This window comes from Canis aureus, chromosome 32 (genome assembly GCF_053574225.1).
Source record: "Canis aureus isolate CA01 chromosome 32, VMU_Caureus_v.1.0, whole genome shotgun sequence".
NCBI lineage: Eukaryota > Metazoa > Chordata > Mammalia > Carnivora > Canidae > Canis > Canis aureus.
In genome coordinates, this window is record NC_135642.1 from 9466276 (window position 1) to 9482979 (window position 16704).

Below are 16704 nucleotides of genomic sequence, written 5' to 3' on the forward strand. Positions count from 1 at the left end.
ACGGAGGGTTCTGAGCATTGGGGGGAGCCGAGCTCTGCTCTGGCACTTTAGGTGGGATTGTGATCTTGTTCCTCGTGTTCTCCTCTGTAAGGCCCAACAGGTACAACAGATGTTGTCTTTGGATCAGTCCAACTCTTCAATGTGATCAAAGTCTGTGGGTGGAGAATCTTGAGGTCTGAGGAAGTCTTCTGCTGGCTTTCTCTATTTTGCTACAAATATTTCCTGTTTTCATTCACCTAAAGTCTCCCCTTTAGAGAAATGCTATGCTCTTTTAATCAAAGTATTTGATTTCTCATTCTAACTGTAATCTGAAATTCATGCTCTGTCTCTCCTCTTATTGTGACATAATTTAAAACACAAAACAAAACAAGACACCACACAGCAGAGTTGAAAAAGTAAGAATGGGAGTGGTATACATTTTGCTTTTCTTCTACTGCGATTATCAGCAGCAATCCTTACAACTAAGATACGGCATATTCCAGTGAAAGAGAAACTCAGCAGAGGACGTAGGCTCAGGCCGCCTTTGTCCACGACGCATGGTGAGTCATCTTAGCACAATGTGATTGGCCTATAACTACAGCAGCATCTGCTCACTGGGCCGAATCAGCAGTCATCCGACTGGTTCGTGTATCTTCAAGGTCAAGTAAATAAGCCATTCCTACAGCCCCAAATTTCTCCTTATGCCAACATGCTGCCAGGAGACTAAGTAGGTCACAATAGGACCAGATAATAATTCATTTCAGGTTTCCAGGTTGCTAAGAGCCCCAGCTCCTATGTATGGCCCACATTCTCTTCAATCTTGCTCAGCTATTTTCCTTCTGAGGTCTTGCTCTCAGATCTGCATATATTTACATGTTTTAGCCTGTGAGCTTTTTAGCTACAAATTATATAAAATAGAGGTCAGCCCTCTGCCAATGTAATTTTCTTCTTTCCCCATTTGCTTACTCTCAAAAATAAATAAAAACATGAATGGAAAGAATAAAAAAGTGAAGTCTTTCTATAGAGGTCCTTTAACTCTGACAGTCAAGACAACTATTGTTTTAACACTGCTGTCCCAGAGTGCTGCATTTTATCTCTGACTTCCAAAGTGCTTTGCTCCAAGCTGGTGTTTTCTCTACTGTACATAGAGGGGAAATGGTGCTCCTCAAACGGTTCAAAGACTTATGATATCTCTCAGTGAGGCTGGCTCTCAAGACAATTTATAGACTTGGAAAAATTTTCTGGACACTCTTGATTAAATCACTAATAGTATGCTCTGGAATTTGGGCTATTCTTAGCTCAGTTTTGTTAGTAATGTTGTGATTAGTGAAAAATCACTGGGTCAGGCCTTTCAAGGTCGCTGTGGTTCTTAGCCCTATAATCATATTTCTAGAATGGCTTTTTTCTTTTGAACTTATGTTTAGTTTTATATTTTAATCTGTTTCATGTTATAGTGGTTTAAATAATTTTCAATTTCAGTTTCCTTCAACATCTCTCAAGCATCCCAAGCATTTCTGGTCTTGTTTCTATTCTAAAAACATACTATTAAAAAATTGTTCATAGGTTTGGGAATAAAGAAGAAATACTACTAACATATAAACTCAATAATATTGCATCTCTTACACTGACGTGCTGCTGGACTCTACGGCACATTTGTGTACATTAGAAGAAGCTCGTTTTTCCTCAAGACACTTTCCTATCTTCCAGAACATTAGTCCTGATAAATAAATCTACAGTACCTAAGAGTGGCTCTCTTTGGAGTTGGTCAGTGCCCAATCTGTACCATTGTACGCAGGAGACATGAAGAGTCTTTAATTTTACCTAAACATTGTTGACCTAATCATAATTGTATGCTTTCATGGAAGGAATGCCATCTTTATAGATTAACTCTGACTGCTGAAACTTGAAACTGAGCTTGAAGTTCAATGGGAGATAGGTTGCACCAACCATTAAAATGATTGTTAACTGGGATAAGTAAAACAGCTCCTTCTCTTAGGATTGTAACGTAAATCTTTTTTTTATCCATGGAAAAACAGCAGAGGCATGAAGCCAGTCTCTTCTGAAGAGAACACCTCCAGAAAAAACAAGACTCTGATGTTAAATAGGGAAGTCTGTAACATAAATCATGCAGTACTGTGCATGATTATTGGGCACATTATAATCTGCGTATGTACAGTATTTTAAAATACATCTGATGATTAATAAATCATCCTTGTGTAATGACATATGGATATCAGAAAAATGGTTCTCTGAGTACTGTTAAAATCTGCAGAGTAGAATATTGGCATGCTTCCAAGACTTGATTCATTCTCTCTTTCCAAAATCTAAACAATGATGGATCAAATGTTTACCTGGATTAATGGTTAATTATTCTATTAATTCTCAGAAGACCATAATGTGAGTCATAGGTTTGATCTAGATTTAATGCCATTTTGGTTGTATCCTATTAAATGTTCATCTTTTACTTTATGAACAAAGTATAAACATAGAACCCCATTGCCTAGACTAGAGGATAAAGTCCAAACTCTCTGGCAAGGCATACAACAAAACTTTCCTGGCCAAGTCTACTGTTGAGGCTTTTGTTGGTGTAAGTGAATGGGAGAGGGGTGTGGGCTCTTTCCTGAGGAGGGGCCTTCAGAATCTGTCCCATGACCATGGGTAAAAGAACACAGGGGAGCTAATGTTTTTGTCCCAGGTAAAGATATGCTCAGGGATAAATGCACTGCTTTAGAACTGAATCTGAAGGGAAAAGCCTGCCATGGAAATCAGATTAATTCTTCCCATACCTTCCACCTTTTGAATATGTTCTTTTTTTTTTCTTTAAGAATTTATTAATTTATTTGACAGAGAGAAAGAGAGAGAGCACAAGCAGTGGGAGCAGCAGAGGTAGAGAGTGAAGCAGACTCCCCACTGAGCAGGGAGCTTGATGTGGGACTCAATCCCAGGACCCTGGGATCATGATCTGAGCCTAAGGCAACCACTTAACTGAGTCACTCAGGCACCCCTGAATATGTTAAGGTCCAATGCAAGCCTCTACTTTTTCTCTCTCTGAACCTTATACAAAATTTGATAGTAGCATGTATCTTAAAGCATTATAATTATTTATTTGAAGCCTATCTCCTCTTAAAGACTATTAGCTTCTGAGATCAGGGCAATTTTTCTTTAAGTGTTCTATCCCCATGGATGGAAACTAAGGTACTTTCAGTAGAGTTTGTGGAATAAATAAATAAAAGTGATTATTGAGATCTATATCCTGTCCCTCCACATACAAAATAGTCCCTGTCATATCATCAAGCCCCAAGTATTTATAGCCATTTTCCAGGTGCCAAGGATTCCTACTTGCAGGTGTTTTGGGAATGCAATGGCTTGTGAATGAGATACAGATTTTATCATTGATGAATTTACAATGCAATATGAGAACCTATATATATATATATATTCATGAAATCAGTAGGAAAAATACAAGGTAGTGTGTAGTATATGCTGACTTATTTGTTACAGACCAAGTTCATAGTGAGTAAATATCTCAAGTGAGGAATATTTGGTTTGAAAGTATTCCTTCCGGGCATGTAGGTGTCTCAGTGGTTGAGTGTCTGCCTTTGACTCAGGTCATGATCCCAGGATCCTGGGATTGAGTCCTGTGGGAAGCCTGCTTTCCCTCTGCCTATGTCTCTGCCTCTCTCTCAGTGTCTCTCATGAGACATAAATAAAATCTTAAAAAAAAAAAAAGAGAAATTACTCCTTCCAGGAATTCCCTTACTACTGAAGCCTTCCTTCCCATGGAGTAGATAAATGAAAGAACTGCATACTATTAACCCTGGATGAGAGCTTGAGGACTTGAGAAGATGAAATTTGAAGTCACTCACAACCTTGAGGTTTCTCAAACTATGAGGCAATAACCACATTAGGATGAATAGTGAGTGTTGCTCCAGGAAGAGGGAGAATGTGACAATGTCTGCTGTTCGAGATTATGTTTCAGTTATCAGGACCTGGGTCTCCAGAAGGCCAAGCTGGTGGACATTTGCACTGGCTTCTGATTTCCTTTCCTTTCATTTTGAGACAATATGTTAGAAAATTTTCAAACTAAGATGAAGTTTTTCAAACATAATCTTTTCTCCTTAATGTCCAAAATAGTCTTAGGGCTAATTTCATTTTTCTTCTTTTCAAGTGGATTGTGTAAACAAACATTCCACGCTTTCTTCCTGGTAAGGCTAAATTGCAAACCAGAAATCCCACAGCCTTCAGTGAGCCACTGTGAAGCAGCATCACTAGGACGGAGCACTAAGTCATTATTTTGCAGCTAATGTAAAACCATATGAAAATAAATGTGTTTCTATAACCACCTATAGATATGCTAGCTTAACCAAATAGTGGGTTTTTGTTTTGTTTTGTGTTCATAGATAATTACTTTCCAACAAGGTTAGCCTAGAAAAGAAAAAAATAGAGTATTATGCATTCGTAGTGTTGGGATTTCTATCATTTTCTTTCAACTTCTATTTCATAAGGATTGAGAAAGCCAGCACATGACGAAAGAGTGCTTTTTAAGAAAAGCATTTTAGTTCGGCATCATATGGCATCACTCAGATCCAGTGCCATTTGCTGAAATGATGTGTATACTCATAGTTTTTCCTAAGTGTGGTAATTAAAGGAGGGAAGAGCCATTTATTTCTTTCTTTTGATTTTTAAAGTTGAATTTACTTTTGTGTGAGTGGGAAAATGAGAAAATATATGAGCAAAATTGTTTTTTTCCCCTTCTTTCCATTTGTACCCTGTCTAGTATTTAGCCCAGCTAGTAAAATAAATTTACTTCATTTTCAGATTATCAGCATATATAAACCCAGTAAGGAAATATGCCTGAAGCAAATAGATACCATATATACTTATACAAAGATGCAAATGCAGTTTAGAGACTTTGTCAGCTAATAAATTACAAAACTGTTTGACAAAGAAATTTATGGTTTTGTTAAAATACCCTTATATATATCCTCATATACACTCCAACTCTTATTGATGGATATTTCTGTAGAATGTCATTTTCTCTCAGAGCTCTCTTTAGCCAGTAATTATTGCTGACAACAATCTAGGCCCTGGCACTGTTTGCGGTCACCTCTGGCTGCTAAGAGGAGCAATCTAGACCCTAGTACACTACAGTTAAATTAAATTATCATAGAGATGCAATATACACTGCTACACTACCCTAGCTGTGCACCCAGAATTGAAAAAAGATTGATAGACTACAGGAATGAATCAACAAATAACTAGGTGGGTGGTACTGTTAGATACTTCTACAAATATTGATGTAGATAAATAGAATGTGGCTTAAAGATTCTGTTTTTGTGAAAAAGGATAGTTTGTTTGTTTTCCACTATAACTACCAGCTATCAAGTGATAATGGCAATGTGTTCATGTTTCCCATATATGGGCCCACAGATACTTGGTGTAAGGCTTGCCTCCATGTAACTAACATTAAATCATATGTAACATTGTATGTCAACAATCCTTCAATAATAACTAAAAAAATCATCATAGGATAAGGTCACAGGCTCTGTGTACTTAAGATCTGACTATGTCTCACTCTGGGAAAATGCTGTAAAAATGACCTATTGGAAGGTGACCAAAATAATACAAACCTTTTGCTTAACCTGGAATATGGACATGCAGCTATGCAAAAGAAGGGACACAGTTGTAAAATATACTGGGATGTGTCTATAATTATAGCTACCATTTAATGTATTGAATTATAAGACGTAATTTAATAATGGCACTGATACTTTCGTATTGGATAGATAAAACATAAAAAATAAATTTAGTTTGGAAGACCAAATAAGTCTTTTAATAAAACCAAATTAAAGAAGCTACTTAGCTATTTAACATTTAACTCCTCATGTGCATATGTAGTTTTCATGCAAGACTAAACAGCAAAGGAGTGTATAAGGAACAATCATTTGATATCTAGATGGTAAGCCTGGCAAGTGAAGCGATCAGAGAAAAATATAAAACAGGAAACTTTAGCCATCCAAATCTCTGAAATATATGGAGAACTATTTTGTGTTTATGATTGAGATTATTAGAAAGTCCTCAGCTGTGATGGGTATTTTGAGTATGATATATATACTGTTTTCATTAGATTTCAAGAAATTCATCCAGATGGTAAAAGATGATGGGTAATGATAATCATAAAATGGACAGCAAACAGTTATTAAAAGCTTGGATTAGATGAGCTAAATCACACCATTTTGAAATAGGCATGTGTCATGTAGAGGCAGTAAAATAAAAGAATAGAGCATAGGATCTGATATAATGATAAATTATAAAATGCCAGGTATCCCTGCCTCATCTCTACTTACATTCCTATTGGCATATAAATTTTTTGCTATGGACAAATAAATCAAACATTAACAGCAGGTATATGTCAAAGCAGCTTTGAAGAAACCATGCTGGTACCGTTGGCTAATAAAAATAGTCACAATTAATATTACCTCCAAAAGATATGACATGATAATGCTCAACAATACCAGTTACTAATTGCTTTTATTATTAGAAAAGAAAATCTTTTCAAGTGGAGAAACAGATTGGAATAGAGTGAATTCAATATGAGTGCCCAAATTACTGGTGATCAACTCATATAATTAAGATAATTGAACTACAGAGGGCTTAGCCATTATCCAACCCAATTCCTTCATTTTACAGTTAAGAAAAATGAAGCTCATTCATTCATTTATTCATTCAACAAGTATTTATTGAGTGTCTACCAAGGGCTAGTCATGTTCTAGGTATTGGGGTTGGAGCTAAGAACAAGATGCATGAGAGTCTTTCTCTATGGGGTTTGCATGGTTGATTGGAAAGTCTTCTTTGAGAAGATTGTATTTAAGCTAATAGATGAATGATAAGGAGCCAGTTGGCAAAGATGAAGAGCATTCTAGGCGGAAGTACCAATTAAAGAAAGGTTGTAAGGTGTGAATAAGCCATGAAATGAATAACAGGGGAGCGAAAAATCTCACTGTGGCTTGAGCATAATGAAAATACAACCATGAAAGAAGAGAGAGATAGGCAGGGATAGGAAATCATGTTAGCTTTATAAGCCAAAGTAGAGAATTTGGATTTTTTTTTCCTCATGAGAACTATTAAAAGGTTTTAAGAGTGAGAGTGACATGGTACGGGTGTAGAGTGAAAGGATAAGATAACTGCTGTGTTGAGAATGTATCAAAGAAGAAAAGAGGCGAAGAAAGGCCACTGGCTAGAATGCCATGACATGTATTCAAGGCAGACATGGCGGTTTAGCCTATCCTTGTAATAGTGGAGAAACAATTGTTTGCTTGTGGAATTTGTTTTGGTGCAGAATCAAGGTTAGATGAAAAACTGGATGCTGAACAAAGTATAGAAATCAAGGATAACTCCTAGTATTGTAGCTTGAGTTGCTGTGGAGATGGTGGTGCTGTTTATTAAACTGGGAAAAGGATAAGGAAGAGAGGCTTGAGGGAACCTTTGATTTTGGGGGTGTGTGTTTGGCATGACTAATAGATAAATGTGTGGGAATATGAGGTAGGCAGTCAGATGTTAAAAGTCTGGCTTACGGATAGTATTTAAAACAATGTGACTTGAATGAATTCAAAGAGAAAAAAGCATGTGCATACACAGAAGAAATGATGGCATGATAGAGTATGAAGAGAGAGCAAAGTGGTCTGAAAAGGAGAATTAGTATCCCACTGGGAAAAGTAAGAGATCATGAAATCATGGAAGCCAGAAAAAAAATGTTTTCAAGGAGATGGAAATTGTTACCATGATAAATGCCACCGAGAAAATCAAGTAACATAGGAGTGGAAAACGAACCATTGTCTGTGGCTACATAAAAATCTCTGTTGGCATGTCCAAGAGCACCCAGACGATAGGTACACAAAATTATTTGCAATTTTTCTATCCCCACGCACAAAAAACAGAAGTCTGTGTCTTGACATTCAAGGACTTCTATGTGTTAGTTGTATATTAAGATTGCCCCCTTTTCATTGGAATATTGAATGAATAAGGTTTTATATTAGCTTGCCTTTGATACGTCTATCAATTGAAGTTTTACTTGCATGCTCTCATAATTCAATATATGTTTTCTTCAAAGTATGACAAGAATCAAAATGACCACATCTCCTTTAAAGATGGGAAAGACTGAAGCAAAAGTAATGGTGGTAAGAACTTTTCATAGGTAGTTGTTGTATATTAAGTAATTAATAAGATCCCAAAATATAAGTTATGACTCAGGGATTTTATTACCCTCCCTTTGGACTCAGGCAGAATTATTCTCTCAAAAACATCTACTTCAGAGCTCTCAGAAATAAGTTGGGTATCTTTCAGGCAAAGAGGAAGGACACATGGGCCTGTTGTTTCCTGGAAGACTGCAAGAATCACTGAAGCTTAAGGAAGAGAGAATTTTACCTGCAATTTTCCCATTCCGTGCTAATCCATCTTCCAGTCAAAAATGATGAAAAACTGTTGGTGCTAAAAACGCCAAGATGATTCAGAAAATCTCCCTGTTAATTCTTATACTAGGGACAGCAGTAAGGTGAAAATATTAGTTACTTTATTTGTCAAAATGCAGCTTCATTCAGAGATCTGGAAACATATCCAATTCTGGTGATAGCTGAAAGAACTATGGCCTATGGTTTAGGCTCAAAGAACTTAATCTGATTTAAACATTTTATTTATTTATTTTAAAAGACTAGATTAGTTGCAGGTGTACAACATAGTATTTAACAATTGTATGCATTAAAAAGTGCTCATCATAGGAAGTGTATTTAGAATGAGAGGTAACTAAGGAGTGCTGGGTCCCTCTGGAGTTTTGCTAAACTCTATCTTCATTACTTCATCCTTAAGATGGTTTATAACACTCCAAATGGATTTAGATGAGGATGTGTATGTAGAGGTCTTATCCCAACATCTGGTATATAGTAAATGTTAAATAAAAGGACTATTATTTTTCAACTTTTTATATTCCTTTGGGAGGGCAGTCTCACACAAGGTAAATCTCACATCACCAGAGGAGGACAAGTGCAAACACAGATGGCCATTACATCTGGAATTTGCAGAGAGAAAATCATGCACAGGGTGGATGGTCTCTAAATCCCCTTACTTCAAATGTACATGGATGTTATGACTTTGTCCTCTAGCCCGTGTTATCACTACTATCCTGTGAATCTGAGAAGAACACAGAAAGTTGAAGGCACGATTTAAAAATAATCGGTGAATCTTCCTTGGTCAATCAAGCGTGGGTCTGAAAACAAAGTAACTGGTCCCACATGCTATATGTCATTATCCTCGGATTCAGGAAAGTCGCTCAATAGTTATTTTCTTCTCTGTGTTTTCAAACTTTCCTTCCTGGGCAACACTCTGTGATTATGATCCAGATACCAGATGTTTGAAGTAGTGTTTGTTCCTTCTTCTGTCTCCATTTTACATCTGAAAAGACAGTGTGACAAGTTCATGGGCTGACACAGAGGGAGAAGGGGAGATGAGAGAGAGGGAGAGATGCAGTTAGAGTTGGAAGAGAATAAATAGAAGCGAGGGCAAGCTCACGAAAGAAGCTATTTCCAGAATTAGAATTAGCATGCACAGAGCTCTGGTTCCTTAGCTCCAAGCTATGCTGGCTACTTTGTACGTTTTAATGTACTAATTTATTTTTCTCAAATTTAATTTACACTTTTATGACATTTAATTGGCGACTAGCATCAAAAGCCCATATGACTCATTCCTATGCATATCGAGGTAAGATTTCGAAGTATTGAATAACACAAAGGATTTTCTGGAGGTGAGAGGAAAGGACTCAGAACTGGCTTCCGTCTTGCCAGAAAGCAGCACCCCTAACAAGTTGGTAAGTGGTGATATTGCAGCCTCCTGGAGGGCACTCGTTACAACATTCAGGTTCTCCCCTCAATTTTAGAAGCCTCTTGGTGCTGATGAATCAATACCTATATGACCGGGAACAACGGGGCCCAGCAATGGGGAAAAGGGTGATAATTTTTTCATATTTGTTTTGCAAGAGATAAAATGAAAGCCCAGAAAGTGAGGGATTTGTGATCACCGAAGGCTAAAGTTGTTTGTTATCCTGAGATTAGACAGACATTTAAATATTAGCTTTATACTCAGTATACCCAGATCCTTGAACTGGAAACCCCGGTTAGGTTTAGAGGGGAAGGGGTAATTTTCTCAGCATCTCTCACTGAACTGAACTGTTTGGAACAATAGCAGAATGAGCCCCACTTTTGCCAGGTAGGGGACTATTTGTCTGGCCTTGTGTGCTGATAGAACCACCTCATGTGATTTATGGAATACCAGCAGCCATCTCATCAACAAGGTGGACTTAGTTGGACTATGCACCAACCAGATTCTTTCTGGAAAGAATTTGGGGCAAATCTAATATAACATCTATGATTTGGGGTCAAAAGCCTTTGAGGTTTTTTCCTTTCTCCTTTTATCTTTGAGAAAAGAATGACACACAGGCTGCGTGATAGGCACAAAGAGATACAAAGCTGTACGTTAGGATTGAAATGATGAACAATATTGCACTAACTGGCAATAATGCAGTATGCAAAATTGAAAAAAAATATATAATTTAAACCAAGCACGTGTGGTCAAAAATTGCGTTGCTTGATAAAAACAGACTTTTCCCTTAAGTAATGAGTCTAGAGGATGTATTTACTGGGCTATCAAAACAATCAGAAACATCATAAGGCATAACATTTGTTTGCCTTCTCAGGAAAGTAACTGTGCAGGCTTATGGATCATCTAAATTAGACTTTACTATTTTGATGTTCTTGCCATTTGTTCTTTTAAATTTCCAGCCTAAGGGGTGTATTCTCCTCTCAATGTGCATGTGTAAGTCCCATTAAGGCTAATAGGAATTTGGTGCCTGAATCCAAAGAAAAATCTACCCTTGGGATGGCATTTTGCACATGTAACACACAAGAAAAATAACTAAAAAAAAATCCATGTCTCTTCATCCAAAGTGCATAAACAATAATATTAATTAGAAGGACGAGATAAAGTACTTGCATGTGGAATCTTAAACCCATTTAATAATTTGCAATTTTATGCAATTCTCTCACTCAAAATTGCTTTCCTCAAATATGCTTTAGGTTGTCTCCGGCTTTGAAGAACCTTGTGACGAATAGAAACCAAGAGATATAGGAGAGGTGGGAGTACATTTCTCGACACGGGCTTCATTTATTTATATGCTGCGGCACACGCACTCATGATGTTTCAAACTTATTTCCACCAGATTCAAAATAAAACCTGGAACACAAAACAGCTCGCCCATATTTTCTTGTTTAAGGCTCTATCTCCTGAGCTTTCCTTTGTATCTCAGTTTCTAGCCACCTAAGAAATTTTCAGGCAAGAGGAGGTATTCAAATGAGATGTTAATTTTAAAAAATTGTTACATCCTTCTGTTTATTTTGGTCAAAAGGAAATATTGGTTCTTGGAGTTGCATTAAAATGCAGATAAAAAACAGTTTTTATCTTTATACATCTTTCGGGAAAGAAAATTCTACCTCAAGAAATTTCTTTAACAAAGAGAACATTATTTCAGACTCTAACATTTCTGTCTGCCGATTATCATTAGTCATAAGCTAAGCCCTGCACTAAATGTCTAGTGAGCACAGATAATGTTCATTTTGTCTGGAAGACAGGTTGCCGCCTGTCAAGGAGCGATGGAATAAATGACAGGTTTTGACTCTGTGCCTTGCAGGCATATTAGGCTAAGAAATCGCCAACATGATGAAAAATTATTTTGTCAAAAATTTGTAGGTCACCCATCATTGTCTAATGTATTCTGTGATTAATTGCTAGCATAGATCAGCATTATGTCTTTCCAGTGAATCGCTTAATTGTTGCCTGCTTCATGCTCTTAATGTAATGATGAGGCATCTGCTCCTTTCACATGTGCTTTTAAATGCCAGCTTTTGCATCCAGGTTACAGGGTTGGTAATACTCAACTTAAAGAACTAGTTCAAATTAAAACTTCGGGACCGCCATCTCTTCTTGCTTTTTATGGGAGTGTGCGTGAAAGGCTGAGTGTTAGTGTTAATGTATGTAGATTTTATTTCTGATGAGTGATTATTTGACTGCTCATTTTACGAAGATTTATGGTGTGCTTTCTATCTCCTGACTGCAGTGCTACTCTTATCTTTAATAAAGGAGATGAGGACATTAATCAGCCATTGTCAGGGCTCCTGACTAAGACATTAAATGTACTGTACTGTATGGGATAGGTAAACACGCTCCAGATCCTTCTCTACTCCACTAGATCAAGCAAAAAAACACTCATTATATTTATCATAATTTCACATCTGCTGTTTTTGAAGCAATGTACCATGAGGCCATAAACTGTATTACAACTGTGCATAAATTCAACTGATTTGTGGCTGGAGTAACTAATTCCTAAAGTACATTTTAGAAAAACAAGCAGTGAGCCCTGAAATTGCAATTCCATAAAGGCACTAAATTACTGACTGCAGAATCAAAAATTTGCTTGATGTGATTCTGCAGTGACCATTTTATAAAAAGTGACAGTACGCCTGTGATTGAGTCAATAAAATAAGGACGAGTGAGCTGTACACTCAAACAAGATTAAAGAGAAAGGGAATGACAGAGGACAGACTCATGGTGTACAAATAGGGAAAGCAGAATGTTTCCCCCAAAATGGCTTGAGGATGCAACTATTAATAGCAACAATATTGATTTGTCAGTAATCTTTTCCTTATTTTGGAGGTGGAAGAGAAAAAAAATTAATTTCTCCCTTTTATTCATTTCACAGCATAATTGAGAACATACATAATATTTAGCGGAATGGATTTTGAAATAATTTTTTAATTGTGGCATTAGTTATTGATTTAAGCTTGCCATAATATTCTCCAAAATTGTAATGGATAATTATTTATGGGTTATTTATTTGTTTTATGGGTTATTGTTATTGGTTTTCAAGAGTGCATATCTAAGCAATCTCTTTGTTTGGGCATCTCGCCATGTTTGGGTAGCAAATTGTGTGTGTGTGTGTGTGTGTGTGTGTGTGTGTGTGTTTATGGGAGGGAGAATGGAATGCATATTTCTAGGTGTGTTTTTACCTCTATGGGTATGCTCAACTTCATTTTTTTCACAAACTTGATCAGTACCTAAACTTGCTATAATGTCTTCTCCAAAAGACAAAGGAGAAAAGGGACTAATCTTTCACAGGGGACAAGAAATACCAGAAACACCATTGTTTTTGAAGACAGAATGCACTTGACATTTGTTAAGATGAAAACCAAAGGCAGACCTGCCACTCGGAATCCTGAATAGAGGTGTGAGCCCACAGATGAGACCTGCTGAGGGCGGCAACCATGTATGTTCTCCTGGAAGTAAGAAGTGATTATGTGATTATTTATTGACTGGAAAAAGCAATTTAAGAGAAAAATAAATGAAACTGGGCTTTCATTGCTTGGGTTTCTCAAGATATCCATCGCCTTTCACCAATTATTTCATGCATTTCTGCTGCTGAAGCTAGAGGTGCCACTGAGTGCTTTTGTTTCATTTGACTATGATACATATGCATTCTTTGTTTAAGATTATGTGTTTGGAAGCTCCTTCTCATCGATTGTGGGCAGTTTCTTCCTACCTAGGGCAAATTGTGTAGGGCATTTACACAGAACATATTTTAGGGTGATATAATCCTATTTGATTTTATTGACAGAAGAATATATTTGCCATATTTTGTCCCTTTCCCTGACCACTATTCTGGTCAACTTTTATAACTGTAAATCTGAAGCTGGCACATTGAATATTGCTCTATTCTTTACTCATAATATCAAGTCAAAAATGGTTGTGTTCATAAGGCATTGTATGGTTTCTATCTAATGGTATCAATCTGTGCATCACAGAGCGTTTCTTTTCCTGACATTATTACTTTACTGAAATTAAGCTTGAAACAATCTGATGTCAGATACTGTATATCTACTTTTATTGCCAGCCTTTCTGAGCCCACCATATTGCCAGGACTGCATCTCATTTTAGATGGGTTTAACCAGATATATATTCTCAAGTTTATTGAGAGTTGGATAGATTACATTTCCCATTCTCAAAGAGCAGGCTGGTCCTTTTAGTGCATTTTATAGAACAAATGTAAATTCCCATGCTGCAGTTGACAAAAATTCATGGTTCTTTTCTTAGTGTCAAAAATAAATCCAGCATAGCATTGGAGATGAGTAAGTGTGGTATAGAGAAATGGGCTTCAGTTCACCCTTTCTGATTTAGCAGCAGTTCCGATGTACTTGAGAAATCTGTAAAAGTTCAATTATTACGGTCTAGGCAAAGAGATTTGCTCACACAACAGAACTACCGTACTTGAGAATGAATTGCAAGGAATGGATGAAATGCAAAGCACTTTCTGAGCACAGAGAACCCCTTTACCTCCTACCTCCTCTCCCTGCCTTGCCTTCCCCCATCTACTTATATCTCACACAAGAAGCTTTCGTGAAGGCTTTCACTGTAGTTAAAATAAAATACAAGCATAAGAAATTGCTGAATCACTCCATTAAAATGCAATAAAAATTAGTCTTTTATTCCTTTTGGGAATTTAGATATTTAGGAGGTTCAGAATAAGCAAAGAATAGCTATCAAATAAATTTATTAGCAGCTTGGCTTGATCACTTTGTCAAGATTGCTTACATATGTATGTCTCAGAAGGAAAGGCATATTTGTATGAAAAAGTGTTTTATAGCTAAACCAAACATAGTGAATCATGGAAAAAAATGCTCTCTCAAATTCCACGTACTTCATCAATACAACACACGCTTGGATTGCGGACTGTCTGCTTAAATGCCAAGAGTGTGTCCTTATAAACAAACAGCATCTCTTTCTCTGTTTACATTCATTGATTTGATTTTTTTTTTTTTCTGATCAAAGCTAGGAGTTGCCTCTAACTATCCATCAAAAATCGGTGTTGCTTGCAAGAAGTTACTATGGCCGAGTTCAAAAAGGGTGTTGCCTGTGTTCTTCTCTAGGATTTTGATGGAATCTTGTCTCACATTTAGATCTTTCATCCATTTTGAGTTTATCTTTGTGTATGGTGAAAGAGAGTGGTCTAGTTTCATTCTTCTGCATGTGGATGTCCAATTTTCCCAGCACCATTTATTGAAGAGACTGTCTTTCTTCCAATGGGTAGTCTTTCCTCCTTTATCGAATATTAGTTGCCCATAAAGTTCAGGGTCCACTTCTGGATTCTCTACTCTGTTCCACTGATCTATGTGTCTGTTTTTGTGCCAGTACCACACTGTCTTGATGACCACAGCTTTGTAGTACAACCTGAAATCTGGCATTGTGATGCCCCCAGATATGGTTTTCTTTTTTAAAATTCCCCTGGCTATTCGGGGTCTTTTCTGATTCCACACAAATCTTAAAATAATTTGTTCTAACTCTCTGAAGAAAGTCCATGGTATTTTGATAGGGATTGCATTAAACGTGTATATTGCCCTGGGTAACATTGATACAAATGCAATGAAACGCCGGGACACCTGCACCCCGATGTTTCTAGCAGCAATGGCCACGATAGCCAAACTGTGGAAGGAGCCTCGGTGTCCAACAAAAGATGAATGGATAAAGAAGATGTGGTTTATGTATACAATGGAATATTACTCAGCTATTAGAAATGACAAATACCCACCATTTGCTTCAACGTGGATGGAACTGGAGGGTATTATGCTGAGTGAAGTAAGTCAGTCGGAGAAGGACAAACATTATATGTTCTCATTCATTTGGGGAATATAAATAATAGTGAAAGGGAAAATAAGGGAAGGGAGAAGAAATGTGTGGGAAATATCAGAAAGGGAGACAGAACATAAAGACTGCTAACTCTGGGAAACGAACTAGGGGTGGTAGAAGGGGAGGAGGGCGGGGGGTGGGAGTGAATGGGTGACGGGCACTGGGTGTTATTCTGTATGTTAGTAAATTGAACACCAATAAAAAAAAAAAAAAGAAATCTAAAAAAAAAAAAAAAAAAAAAAAAAAAAAAAAAAAAAAAAAACAAAAATCGGTGTTGCTTTTAGGGAAAAAAAAAGTAGGAAAAAAAAATCAAGTGTATTCTGTGGAAAGAATGCAGCCTGACTACTCCAAGAGTCAGTCCAGGTATGTCTGCTCTTAGCATTTCTTTTTGGTCATGTCATTTTGCTGTTCCAAGGCTTGAGCAATAAGGGGATTACCACCATTGGGAGGAGTTAAGACCTACATAATTCCCAGCAGGAAGGATGTGACCAGTCTTTCTTAAGGAGGAAGGTCTGATTCCTTATAGTCCTATTTACTCTTATGGCTTTTCCTAATCAGCAGATCATAAATAAGGTGGGATCTTGCGGAACTGCAGATTAAGCTCCTCCGCCACCTATCAGTGAGATAAGGACAACCTTTGGTTACCAGGGGAGGACACATCTGGATACAAACATACGCATACACACAGTACACATAAAACATATTACACAGATAGGGTGCATCGTTATTACTTTGTAATCATCCATCTATCATATTTACAGTGTGGTGGTAAAATAAATTAAAAATAAAAAAGAAATAATTATTTCAAGTTCGTGAATTTGAATGAGTGCTAACCTTCGCAGTAGTGCAAAATAAAATCACAGAGCCCATTCAGGAGACATGGTACCTTGTGAAAATCAACCACCAGCGAACATATATTTGCTGTAACTGAGGACTGTATCTTACATT

At 37.0% G+C, this 16704-nt stretch overlaps 1 protein-coding gene and 1 long non-coding RNA gene across 5 annotated transcripts in view; one reads left to right on the forward strand and one right to left on the reverse strand.

Moving 5' to 3' along the window:
• LOC144302962 (uncharacterized) overlaps window positions 1–16704 on the reverse strand; it is a 776799-nt gene that overhangs the window by 107179 nt on the left and 652916 nt on the right. The gene's annotated exons all lie outside the window — the stretch shown is intronic.
• On the forward strand, window positions 382–11254 carry LOC144302968 (uncharacterized). Its single transcript, XR_013370006.1, has 4 exons — window positions 382–539; window positions 8090–8156; window positions 9691–9835; window positions 11100–11254. It is a non-coding gene; the product is annotated as an uncharacterized LOC144302968 (long non-coding RNA).